This window comes from Bubalus kerabau, chromosome 1, assembly GCF_029407905.1.
Source record: "Bubalus kerabau isolate K-KA32 ecotype Philippines breed swamp buffalo chromosome 1, PCC_UOA_SB_1v2, whole genome shotgun sequence".
NCBI classification, from domain to species: Eukaryota; Metazoa; Chordata; class Mammalia; order Artiodactyla; family Bovidae; genus Bubalus; species Bubalus kerabau.
Genome location: NC_073624.1, coordinates 182,393,056 through 182,407,494, shown reverse-complemented (window position 1 = coordinate 182,407,494; position 14,439 = coordinate 182,393,056). Strand labels below are relative to the sequence as shown.

The window sequence follows — 14,439 nt, the reverse complement described above, 5'->3', positions numbered from 1 at the left end:
TGTTGTGACAAACATCCCAGAGCTAGACTAAAAGCAAAGTTGGGCTCTGAGTCCAAGTTGCAATAGTTTAAACATGACTCTATCTAGTCATTTTAGAGGAATTGTACAATGGAAGAATCAACTATTCTGGTTCATCTATGGTGCCTATCATTTTGACTTGATAAAACCAAGCCCCGCCCCCCCCAAAGACAATGTAATCACAGAACAAAAAAGGCAACATATCAATGAGTTTCCTCAAGGATTCCTTCTTGTCCCTGTTTCTCAGGCTGTAAATAAATGATGTAAATAAATGGGTTCATCATTTAAGGACCACAATGTACCTCAGTGAGACTACTGCAATTTTTCTGGGCAAGCCAGTAACTGCAGAACTAATGTAAACCCCATGAGCTGTTCAACAGAACAAGGAAACAACCAACAGATGAGACCCAAAGGTGGAAAAAGCTTTATACTTTCTATTCATTGATGACATTCTCAAAACAGAGGAGACAATTAGAGTACACCAGAAAATGGTCCCAGAGACAGAAACACCCCCAAATAAGCTACCCATGAAATGTATTAGAATGTTGTTGATGAGGGTATCAGAAAAGGCCAGATTGATGACCTGAGGAAACTCACAGAATGAGTGAAGAAGTTCCAGGTCTCTGCTGAAGGACAGCCTCAGTGCCATTGGACTGTGGAGCAGGGCATTCATAATGCTAAAGAACAGAAGGAATAGAATCAGCAGAACACAGAAAGGAGGGCTCGCAATAACTATGTCCCTTCTGCATGCATGTGTGCTAAGTCACTTTAGTAATGTTTGACTAAATGCAACCCCATGGACTATATCCTGCCAGGCTTCTCTGTCCATGAAATTCTCCAGGCAAGAATACTGGAGTGGGTTGTCATGCCCTCCTCCAGGGGGTCTTCCTGACTCAAGGGTTGAACTTGAGTCTCTTATGTCCCCTGTATTGGCAGGCAGATTCTTCACTACAGAGCCATGTGGAAAGCCCAAACATGTACCTTAGGGGTTGATAAATGACCACATAGCAATCATAGGCCATAATAGCAAGGAGAAAATTCTCCCAACAGGTCAAAAACAGGAAAAAAGCCATTTGGGTGAGGCAGCTTGCGGAAGTGGTGCTCTCATTCTGTGCTTACTTATTGACAAGCATCTTTGGGATGGTGGTTATGCTTAAACAGATGTCAGCAAAGGAAAGATTTGAAAGAAAATAATACATGGGTGTGCAGAGGTGGGAGTCAGAGCTGACAGCCAGGATGACAAGCGGGTTTCCAAGAACAGTGACCATGTATATGGACAGGAACAGAGTGAAGAGGATAAGCTGGAGTTCAGGATCTTCTGCCATTTCCAGGAGAAGGAAATCTGAAACATCTGTTTGATTTCCTGATTCCTCGTTATGAAGAAATCGGATGGAAAATATCAGGTGGAGAAACAATAAAATTTATAATCTATAGACTAGCTGCAGCATCAAAATTACTTTGGAACTTTTGCAAAATAACCATTCTTGGGCCCTGTTCTTGATTCCCTGATGACAAACACTAGAAATAAGGACTAACAATTAACATTTTTAATAAGGTCTCTAGATGATTCTGCCAAGCAATGAATTTTGAAAGACACTTCTCTAGAAAAACATTCATCTATATAATGAACCCAAGAAAATAATTGAATCTTCTCCTCTGCCTATTTCTCCATCCACTTAATTTATTAGCCAAAATATTTTGTTAAGCACTGAAAACCTCACACACTGTGGCAAGTGCTGAGAGTAAAATAAAGAAATGTGTTTGTTAGCCATCTGTATGTCTTCTTTGGAGAAATGTCTATTTAGTTCTTTGGCCCAATTTTTGATTGGGTCATTTATTTTTCTGAAATTGAGCTGCAGGAATTGCTTATATATTTTTGATATTAGTTGTTTGTCAGTTGCTTCATTTGCTATTATTTTCTCCCATTCTGAAGGCTGTCTTTTCACCCTGCTTATAGTTTCCTTTGTTGTGCAGAAGCTTTTAAGTTTAATTAGGTCCCATTTGTTTATTTTTGCTTTTATTTCCAATATTCTGGGAGGCAGTTCATAGAGGATCCTGCTGTGATGTATGTCGGAGAGTGTTTTGCCTATGTTCTCCTCTAGAAGTTTTATAGTTTCTGGTCTTCCATTTAGATCTTTAATCCATTTTGAGTTTATTTTTGTGTATGGTGTTAGAAAGTGTTCTAGTTTCATTCTTCTACAAGTGGTTGCCCAGTTTTCCCATCACCACTTGTTAAAGAGATTGTCTTTAATCCATTGTATATTCTTGCCTCCTTTGTCAAAGATAAGGTGTCCACAGGTGCGTGGATTTATCTCTGGGCTTTCTATTTTGTTCCATTGATCTATATTTCTGTCTTTGTGCCAGTACCATACTGTCTTGATGACTGTGGCTTTGTAGTAGAGCCTGAAGTCAGGCAGGTTGATTCCTCCAGTTCCATTCTTCTTTCTCAAGATTGCTTTGGCTATTTGAGGTTTTTTGTGTTTCCATACAAATTGTGAAATTATTTGTTCTAGCTCTGTGAAGAATACCATTGGTAGCTTGATAGGGATTGCATTGAATCTATAAATTGCTTTGGGTAGTGTACTCATTTTAACTATATTGATTCTTCCGATCCATGAACATGGTATATTTCTCCATCTATTAGTGTCCTCTTTGATTTCTTTCACCAGTGTTTTATAGTTTTCTATATATAGGTCTTTAGTTTCTTTAGGTAGATATATTCTTAAATATTTTATTCTTTTTGTTGCAATGGTGAATGGAATTGTTTCCTTAATTTCTCTTCCTATTTCCTCATTATTAATGTATAGGAGTGCAAGGGATTTCTGTGTGTTTATTTATATCGTGCAACTTTACTATAGTCATTGATTAGCTCTAGAAATTTTCTGGTGGAGTCTTTAGGGTACTCTATGTAGAGGATCATGTCATCTGCAAACAGTGAGAGTTTTACTTCTTCTGGGCCAAAGAGCTAAATAGACATTTATCCAAAGAAGACATACAGATGGCTAACAAACACATGAAAAGATGCTCAACATCACTCATTATCAGAGAAATGCAAATCAAAACCACTATGAGGTACCATCTCACGCCAGTCAGAATGGCTGCGATCCAAAAGTCTACAAGCAATAAATGCTGGAGAGGGTGTGGAGAAAAGGGAACCCTCTTACACTGTTGGTGGGAATGCAAACTAGTACAGCCACTATGGAGAACAGTGTGGAGATTCCTTAAAAAACTGGAAATAGAACTGCCTTATGATCCAGCAATCCCACTGCTGGGCATACACACTGAGGAAACCAGAATTGAAAGAGACATGTGTACCCCAATGTTCATCGCAGCACGGTTTATAATAGCCAGGACATGGAAGCAACCTAGATGTCCATCAGCAGATGAATGGATAAGAAAGCAGTGGTACATATACACAATGGAGTATTACTCAGCCATTAAAAAGAATACATTTGAACCAGTACTAATGAGGTGGATGAAACGGGAGCCTATTATACAGAGTGAAGTAAGCCAGAAAGAAAAACACCAATACAGTATACTAACGCATATATATGGAATTTAGAAAGATGGTAACAATAACCCTGTGTACGAGACAGCAAAAGAGACACTGATGTATAGAACAGTGTTTTGGACTCTGTGGGAGAGGGAGAGGGTGGGATGATTTGGGAGAATGGCATTGAAACATGTATAATATCATATATGAAACGAGTCACCAGTCCAGGTTCAATGCATGATACTGGATGCTTGGGGCTGGTGCACTGGGATGACCCAGAGGGATGGTATGGGGAGGGAGGAGGGAGGAGGGTTCAGGATGGGCAACACATGTATACCTGTGGCGGATTCATTTCGATATTTGGCAAAACCAATACAATTATGTAAAGTTTAAAAATAAAATAAAATTTAAAAAGAAAAAGAATACATTTGAATCAGTTCTAATGAGGTGGATGAAACTGGAGCCTATTATACAGAGTGAAGTAAGCCAGAAAGAAAAACACCAATACAGTATATTAACGCATATATATGGAATTTAGAAAGATGGTAACAATAACCCTGTATGCGAGACAGCAAAAGAGACACAGATGTATAGAACAATATTTTGGACTCTGTTGGAGAGGGAGAGGGTGGGATGATTTGGGAGAATGGCATTGAAACATGTATAATATCATATATAAAACGAATCGCTGGTCCAGGTTTGATGCATGATACTGGATGCTTGGGGCTGGTGCACTGAAATGACCCAGAGGGAGGGTACAGGGAGGGAGGTGGGAGGGGGGTTCCGGATGGGGAACATGTGTATACCTGTAGTGGATTCATGTTGATGTATGGCAAAACCAATACAATATTGTAAAGTAATTAACCTCCAATTAAAATAGATAAATTTCTATTAAAATAAAGAAATGTGTGTGGTCAATCATGTCTGATCCCTCGAGACCTCATGAACTGTAGCCTGCCAGGCTCCTCTCTCCATGGAATTCTCCAGGCAAGAATACTGAGTGGGTAGCCATTCCCTTCTCCAGGGGATCTTCCCAACCCAGAGATCAAATCCACATTTCCTGCATCTCCTGTATTGAAAGGCAGATTCTTTATCACTGCACCACCTGGGAAGCCCCTAAACTGAAGAAGACATTGTTTCATTTCTTCTGAATTATTACACAACTTCAAACAGAAATATAAGAATAAAATTATGAATTATGTTTATTTATTCATAATTATGAATAAAATTATGAAGGAAGTTCATCCCTTAATCTGGTAACTGGCATATGATTTTTTTAAAGCTGAAAATGACTGAAAGGAAAAAGCTGAATGCATAGCCTCCTAAAACATCCAGATTAAAATAGCAATAATTTGCTAGTATTTAGAAGATAACAAGAATACTACAAGATAACACTAAATGTCAAGCATCCTAGAAGGAGTGTCCCTGTAAGCAGAGGTTCTCCCTCTCCTAATTAGTTAGTGTTCGTGGTTTAGTCATGTCTGACTCTTTGTGACCCCATGGACTGTAGCCCTCCAGGCTTCTCAGTCCATGGAGTTCTCCAGCAAGAATACTGAGTGGATAGCCATATACTTTCTTCAGGGATCTTGAGAACCCAGGTTCTCCTACACTGCAGGCAGATTCTTTATTATCTGAGCCACCAGGGAAGCCCTCTCAGTCTCCGGGGGCGGGGGTCCGCGGGGGTTGGGGAGGCAGACAAATGTGGTCTTGACAGCCCTTATTGCTTGGAAGAGTACTTAGAACTCTGAAATTAATGGAGTTAATTAATTAATGGAGTTAATTAATTAATGGAATTAATTAATGGACTCAGACTCCACTACTTGTTTTATGAAAGCAGAAACTTGTCCAACTAAATGAGTAACCTAGTATCTTCATTGTGTAATGGGAATGTTTCCTCTTGAGAAATCTGTATGCAGGTCAAGAAGCAACAGTTAGAACCGGACATGGAACAACAAACTGGTTCCAAATTGGAAAAGGAGTACGTCAAGACTATATATTGTCACCCTGCTTATTTGATTTTCTTTTTTTTATTTTTAATTTTTTTTTATTTTTAAACTTTACATAATTGTATTAGTTTTGCCAAATATCAAAATGAATCCGCCACAGGTATACATCATGCAGAATATATCATGAGAAATGCTGGGCTGGATGAAACACAAGCTGGAATCAAGTTTGCTGGGAGAAATATCAATAACCTCAGATATGCAGATGACACCACCCTTATGTCAGGAAGCGAAACGGAACTAAAGAGCCTCTTGATGAAGTGAAAGAGGAGAGTGAAAAAGCTGGCTTAAAACTCAACATTCAAAAAAGGAAGATCATGGCATCCAGTCCCATCACTTCATGGCAAATAGATGGTGAAATAATGGAAACAGTTCAGTTCAGTTCAGTTCAGTCACTCAAATCATGTCCAACTCTTTGCAACCACATGGACTACAGCACACCAGGCTTCCCTATCCATCACCAAATCCTGGAGACGTCTCAAACTCAAGTCCATTGAGTCAGTGATGCCATCCAATCATCCTATCCTCTGTCATCCCCTTCTTGTCCTGCCTTCAATCTTTCCCAGCATCAGGGTCTTTTCCAATGAGTCAGTTCTTCACATCAAGTGGCCAAAGCATTGGAGATTCAGCTTCAGCATCAGTCTTTCCAATGAATATTCAGGACTGAATTTCTTTAGGATTGAGTAGTTGGATCTCCTTGCAGTCCAAGGGACTCTCAAGAGTCTTCTCCAACACCACAGTTCAAAAGCATCAATTATTTGGTGCTCAGCTTTCTTTATAATCCAACTCTTACATCCATACATGACTTCTGGAAAAATCATAGCTTTGACTAGATGGACCTTTGTTGGCAAAGTAATGTCTCTGCTTTTTAACACACTATCTATGTTGGTCATAGCTTTTCTTCCAAAGAGCAAGCATCTTTTAATTTCATGGCTGCAGTCACCATCTTCAGTGATTTGGGAGCCCCCCAAAGTAACGTCTCTCACTGTTTCCATTGTTTCCCCGTCTATTTGCCATGAAGTGATGAGACAGGATGCCATGATCTTGTTGCTTCTTGACCTGCATACAGATTTCTCAGAAGGCAGGTAAGGAGATCTGGTATTTCCATCTGTTTCAGAATTTTCCACAGTTTGTGGTGATCCACACAGTCAAAAGCTTTGGCATAATCAATAAAGCAGAAGTATATGTTTTTTCTGGAGCTCTCTTGATTTTTTGATGATACAACAGATGTTGACAATTTGATCTCTGGTTCCACTGCCTTTTATAAGTACAGCTTAAACATCTGGAAGTTCATGGTTCACATACTGTTGAAGACTCACTTGGAGAATTTTGAGCATTACTTTGCTAGTGTGTGAGATGAGTGCAATTGTGAGGTAGTTTGAACATTCTTTGGCATTGCCTTTCTTTGAGATTGGAATGAAAACCGGCCTTTTCCAGTCCTGTGGCCACTGCTGAGTTTTCCAGATTTGCTGGAATATTGAGTGCAGCACTTTCACAGCATCATCTTTCAGGATTTGACATAGCTCAACTGGAATTCCATCACCTCCAGTAGCTTTGTTTGTAGTGATTCTTCCTACAACTTTGCATTCCAGGATGTCTGGCTCTAGATGAGTGATCACACCATTGTGGTTTCTGGGTCATGAAGATCTTTTTTGTATAGTTCTTCTGTGTATCCTTGCCACCTCTTCTTAATAGCTTCTGCTTCTGTTAGGCCCACACAGTTTCTTCCTTTATTGTGCCCATCTTTGCATGAAATGTTCCCCTGGTATCTCTAATTTTCTTGAAGAGATCTCCCATTCTATTGTTTTCTTCTATTTCTTTGCACTGATCATTGAGGAAGGCTTTCTTACCTCTCCTTGCTATTCTTTGGAACTCTGCCTTCAAATGGGTATACTTTTCCTTTTCTCCTTTGCCTTTAGCTTCTCTTCTTTTCTCAACTATTTGTAAGACCTCCTCAGAAACAGTGACAGACTTTATTTTCTTGGGCTCCAAAATCACTGCAAATGGTGACTTCAGCCATGAAATTAAAAGATGTTTGCTCCTTGGAAGAAAAGCTATGACCAACCTAGACAGCATATTAAAAAGCAGACATTACTCTGCCGACAGAGGTCTATAGAGTCTAAACTATGCTTTTTCCACTAGTCATGTATGGATGTGAGAGTTGTACCATAAAGAAAGCTGAGAACTGAAGAGTTGATGCTTTTGAACTGTGGTGTTGGAGAAGACTCTTGAGAGTCCCTTGGATTGCAGGGAGATCAAGCAAGTCAGTTCTAAAGGAAATCAACCCTTAATATTCATGGGAAGGATTGATGCTGAAAATTGAAGCTCCAATACTTTGGCCACCTGATGCAAAGAATCAATGACTCATTAGAAAAGACCCTGATGCTGGGAAAGATTGAAGGCAGGACAAGAAGGAGATGACAGAGGATGAGATGTTTGGATGATATCACCGACTCAATGGACATGATTTGAGCAAGCTCCAGGAGTTGCTGATGGACAGGGAAGCCTGACATGCTGCAGTACACAGGGTCGCAAAGAGTCTGACATGAGTGACTGAACTGAGCTTTCGTAGCATCAGAGTCTTTTCCAATGAGTTGACTGTGTGTATCAGGTGGCCAAAGTGTTGGAGCTTCAGCATCCGTCCTTCCAAGGAGTGCTCAGGGTTGATTTCCTTTAGGACTCACTGGTTTGATCTCCTTGCAGTCCAAAGGACTCTCAAGAGTCTTCTCCAGCACCACAAATCAAAAGCTTCAATCTTTCCATGCTCAGCCTTCTTTATAATACAAATTTCACATCTGTACAAGACTACTGGAAAGACCATAGGTTTGACTATTTGGAATTTTGTCAGCAAAGTGATGTTTTTGCTTTTTATTATGCTGTCTAGGTTTGTCATAGCTTTCCCTCCAAGAAGCAAGTGTTTTTTAATTTAATTTCATTCATATACTGATACCCTAATCTTTAGAATATGACTGTATTTGAGATAAGATCTTTGCATGAAATGTTCCCTTGGTATATCTAATTTTCTTGATGAGATCTCTAGTCTTTCCCATTCTGTTGTTTTCCTCTATTTCTTTGCATTGATTGCTGAAGAAGGCTTTCTTATCTCTTCTTGCTATTCTTTGGAACTCTGCATTCAGATGTTTATATCTTTCCTTTTCTCCTTTGCTTTTCGCTTCTCTTCTTTTCACAGCTATTTGTAAGGCCTCCCCAGACAGCCATTTTGCTTTTCTGCATTTCTTTCCATGGAGATGGTCTTGATCCCTGTCTCCTGTACAATGCCATGAATCTCATTACATAGTCCATCAGGCACTCTATCTATCAGATCTAGGCCCTTAAATCTATTTCTCACTTCCACTGTATAATCATCAGGGATTTGATTTAGGTCATACCTGAATGGTCTAGTGATTTTCCCTACTTTCTTCAATTTAAGTGTGAATTTGGTAATACGGAGTTCATGATCTGAGCCATAGTCAGCTCCTGGTCTTGTATTTGTTGACTGTATAGAGCTTCTCCATCTTTGGCTGCAAAGAATATAATCAATCTGATTTCAGTGTTGACCATCTGGTGATGTCCATGTATAGAGTCTTCTTTTGTGTTGTTGGAAGAGGGTGTGTGCTATGACCAGTGCATTGTCTTGGCAAAACTCTATTAGTCTTTGCCCTGCTTCATTCCGTATTCCAAGGCCAAATTTGCCTGTTACTCCAAGTGTTTCTTGACTTCCTACTTTTGCATTCCAGTCACCTATAATGAAAAGGACATCTTTTTTGGGTGTTAGTTCTAAAAGGTCTTGTAGGTCTTCATAGAACCATTCAACTTCAGCTTCTTCAGCGTTACTGGTTGGGGCATAGACTTGGATTAGTGTGATATTGAATGGTTTGCCTTGGAAATGAACAGAGATCATTCTGTTGTTTTTGAGATTGCATCCAAGTAGTGCATTTCAGACTCTTTTGTTGACCATGATGGCTACTCCATTTCTTCTGAGGGATTCCTGCCCACAGTAGTAGATATAATGGTCATCTGAGTTAAATTCACCCACTCCAGTCCATTTCAGTTCACTGATTCCTAGAATGCCGACATTCACTCTTGCCATCTCTTGTTTGACCACTTCCAACTTGCCTTGATTCATGGACCTGACATTCCAGGTTCCTATGCAATATTGCTCTTTACAGCTTCGGACCTTGCTTCTATCACCAGTCACATCCACAGCTGGGTATTCTTTTTGCTTTGGCTCCATCCCTTCATTCTTTCTGGAGTTATTTCTCCACTGATCTCCAGTAGAATATTGGGCTCCTATTGACCTGGGGAGTTCCTCTTTCAGTATCCTATCATTTTGCCTTTTCATACTGTTCATGGGGTTCTCAAGGCAAGAATACTGAAGTGGTTTGCCATTCCCTTCTCCAGTGGACCACATTCTGTCAGATCTCTCCGCCAATTAGAGATACCAATGGAACATTTCATGCAAAGATGGGCTCAATAAAGGACAGAAATGGTATGGACCTAACAGAAGCAGAGGATATTAAGAAGAGGTGGCAAGAATATACAGAAGAACTGTACAAAAAAGATCTTCACGACCCAGATAATCACGATGGTGTGATTACTGACCTAGAGCCAGATATCCTGGAATATGAAGTCAAGTGGGCCTTAGAAAGCATCACTACAAACAAAGCTAGTGGAGGTGATGGAATTCCAGTTGAGCCCTTTCAAATCCTGAAAGATGATGCTGTGAAAGTACTGCATTCAATATTCCAGCAAATCTGGAAAACTCGGCAGTGGCCACAGGACTGGAAAAGGTCAGTTTTCATTCCAATCCCAAAGAAAGGCAATGCCAAAGAATGCTCAAACTACCGCACAATTGCACTCATCTCACAAGGCAATGGCATCCCACTCCAGTACTTTTGTCTGGAAAATCCCATGGATGGAGGAGCCTGGTAGGCTGCAGTCCATGGGGTCGCTAGAGTCAGACATGACTGAGCGACTTCAGTTTCACTTTTCACTTTTCATGCATTGGAGAAAGAAATGACAACCCACTCCAGTGTTCTTGCCTGGAGAATCCCGGGGATGGGGGAGCCCGGTGGGCTGCCATCTATGGGGTCGCACAGATTGGACACGACTGAAGCGACTTAGCAGCAGCACATGCTAGTAAAGTGATGCTCAAAATTCTCCAAGCCAGGCTTCAGCAATATGTGAACCGTGAACTTCCTGATGTTCAAGCTGGTTTTCAAAAAGGCAGAGGAACCAGAGATCAAATTGCCAACATCCACTGGATCATGGAAAAAGCAAGAGAGTTCCAGAAAAACATCTATTTCTGCTTTATTGACTATGGCAAAGCTTTTGACTGTGTAGCTCACAATAAACTGTGGAAAATTCTGAATGAGATGGGAATACCAGACCACCTGATCTGCCTCTTGAGAAATTTGTGTGCAGGTCAGGAAGCAACAGTTAGAACTGGACATGTAACAACAGACTGGTTCCAAATAGGAAAAGGAGTATGTCAAGGCTGTATATTGTCACCCTGCTTGTTTAACTTCTATGCAGAGTACATCATGAGAAATGCTGGACTGGAAGAACCACAAGCTGGAATCAAGATTGCCGGGAGAAATACCAATAACCTTTGATATGTAGATGACACCACCCTATGGCAGAAAGTGAAGAGAAACTAAAAAGCCTCTTGATGAAAGTGAAAGTGGAGAGTGAAAAAGTTGCCTTAAAGCTCAACATTCATAAAACAAAGATCATGGCATCCGGTCCCATCACTTCATGGGAAATAGATGGGGAAACAGTGGAAACAGTGTCAGACTTTATTTTTTTGGACTCCAAAATCACTGCAGATGGTGATTGCAGCCATGAAATTAAAGGACGCTTGCTCTTTGGAAGGAAAGTTATGACCAATCTAGATAGCATATTGAAAAGTGGAGACATTACTTTGCCAACAAAGGTCTGTCTAGTCAAGGCTATGGTTTTTCCTGTGGTCATGTATGGATGTGAGAGTTGGACTGTGAAGAAGGCTGAGCGCCAAAGAATTGATGCTTTTGAACTGTGATGTTGGAGAAGACTGTTGAGAGTCCCTTGGACTTCAAGGAGATCCAACCAGTCCATTCTGAAGATCAGCCCTGGGATTTCTTTGGAGGGAATGATGCTGAAGCTGAAACTCCAGTACTTTGTCCACCTCATGCAAAGAGCTGACTCATTGGAAAAGACTCTGATGCTGGGAGGGATTGGGGGCAGGAGGAGAAGGGGACGCCAGAGGATGAGATGGCTGGATGGCATCCCTGACTCGATGGACTTGAGTCTGAGTGAACTTCGGGAGTTTGTGATGGACAGGGAGGCCTGGCCTGCTGGGATTCATGGGGTCGCAAAGAGTCGGACACGAATGAGCGACTGAACTGAACTGAACTGAGATAAGATCTTTGAAGAGGTAATTTGGTTAAAATGGAATCATTTAGGTGAACCTTAATCCAACAAGAAGATATTTGGATACATGCATACAGAGGCAAGATCACATGAAGAGTATACGGCCAGCTACAAGCCAAGAAAAATGGCCTCAGAAGAAACCAGTCTTGCTGACACCTTCATTCAGGCTTCCAATCTCCAGAACTGGGACAATAACGTTGTTATTAAGCCACCGAGTCTGTGCTACTCTGTTATGGCAGCACTAGCTTCCCGGGGGCTCAGATGGTAAAGAATACCTGCAATGCGGGAGACCTGGGTGCAGTCCCTGGATTGGGAAGAGCCCCTGGAGAAGGCAACCCACTCCAGTATTCTTGCCTGGAGAATTCCCATAGACAGAGGAGCCTGGTGGGCTGCAGTCCATGGGGTCACAAAGAGTCCAACATGACTGACTAAGCACACAGCACAGCAAACTAATACATTGTACAGACCCCTTCACTGCCAGCACAAGATTTCAAGTAAACATCTGAACATGTTATAGCACCTATGTTTGTGAGGGGGAGGATTTCTACTCAGGAGAAAAATGGGTCCTGCCATTATAGAGAGAGTGTATGATCCCAGTGGAAAAAGTCCTTGGTGAGAATTCATACAAACATATATGTGAACATGTCAAAAACAGAGTCAGAGTTTGTTGGGGGTCACCAGGGTCTTGGTTTTAATCTTATGTCTCTCCTCACTGCTTCTACTGTAAGAAATTTTAGTGTAACAATCTCAAAGAGACTTTGTGTTACCTGGCTGACGTCACTGAAGTATGGTGCTTGATATTAATATCTCCTATGGATCTTGAAGGCAGATCTGTCCTCAGAAGGACCAGACAAACTGATTGAGGCAATGGGCTCCAGGTCAAGAAAGATCATCTCTGGAAGGAGGTTCAGGTGTCCTGCTTCCTTACTGAGCAAGGACTGTTGAGTGAGGTGGTCACAGGCAGACTCTTGCAATCTCTGCATCCCTGGGGATCAATAACTAAAGCTCCTCATTAGACAAGCTATTTTAGTGTCATGCTGATCCCTGGACCTTCCAGATCAAGACTCTAGAATGGATGAGTTCACGATGGCCAATGTCTGACCCTCAGAGGCAAGGTAGCTGCACACCATCTACTTCTTTCCACTTCTGTTTGGACAGCTTTGTTTCAATCAACATAGGTAGTTAATTCCTTTTCAGAGTTTATATCCACCTTTTCCAATTTTGCCGCAATAATTTCATTGTACATTTCCTTTTTCTTAGTTTATTGAGAAATAATTAACACACATCATTGCATAAGTTTGAGGTATATAGCAGATAATTTGATTACATATATTGTGAAGTGATTATCACAACAAGTTCAGCTAACAGTCATAATCAAGAGATACAATAAAAAGACAGAAAAAAGAAGGAAAATACATTTTCTTACTTTCAAGATTAACTACTTTCCTATATATCGTACGTCAATGTTAACTGTGTCATCATGTTGTACGTTGCACCCCTAGTGTTTATTTATCTTTTCTGAGGGGTAAATGATTTACATTATTAGATTAGTTTCAGATATACAATGTAGTCATTCAAAATTTTTATAAATTAATCTGAATTTAAAGTTATTATATATTTTATGGGGGTATGTGTTGTGTTGGTTTCTGCTGTACAATGAAGTGAATTATCAAATATTGGCTACATTTACAATACAATACATCCTTGTAGCTAATTTATTTTATACATAGTAGTTTGTACCTTTTAATCCCTTGCCAATTTCTTGCCTCTCCTACCTTCTTCTTCCCACTAATAACAACTGGGTGGTTCTCAATATCTGTGAGTCTGTTTAATTTTGTTACATCCACTCATGCATTTTATTTTTTAGATTCCACATGTAAGTGATAGCATACTGTATTTGTCTTTCTCTCTGTGACTAATTTCACTATCATAGTAACCCCCAAGTCCATTAATGCTGTAGCAAATGGCAATATTTCATTCCTGTCTATGGCTGAGTAATATTGCATATATATATATGCATATTAAGTATATTGCATATATATGTATATATAAGTATATATATTGCATATATGCAATATATATATACATACAATATATATTGCATATATATATGCAATATATATACATGAAAGTGTGAAATTGTTAGTCTCTCAGTTGTGTCTGACTCTTTGTGACCCCATGCACTGTAGCTCACCAGGCTCCTCTGTTCATGGGATTTCCCAGGCAAGAATACTGGAGTGGGTTGCCATTTCCTTCTCCAGGGGATCTTCCTGACCCAGGGATTGAAACTGGGTCTCCTTTATTGCAGGAGTTTTCTTATATGTATTATTTATATATAACTCATTTATATACATGTAGTGAATTACCCATTACATATTCTTGCCTCTTTTGTTGTATATCAATGATCCACATATGATCTATGCTACAGAATGTCCATGCACACTTGAAAAAAATGTATATTCTGCCACTTACAAATGGAATATTCTACATATATCTATTAACTATTATTTTGCC

General features: G+C 40.1%; 1 pseudogene; it reads right to left on the bottom strand.

Annotated features, from left to right (window-relative positions):
- Nucleotides 1–298: 298 nt before the first annotated feature.
- Nucleotides 299–1,500, bottom strand: LOC129623184 (olfactory receptor 7G2-like; annotated as a pseudogene).
- Nucleotides 1,501–14,439: the final 12,939 nt, after the last annotated feature.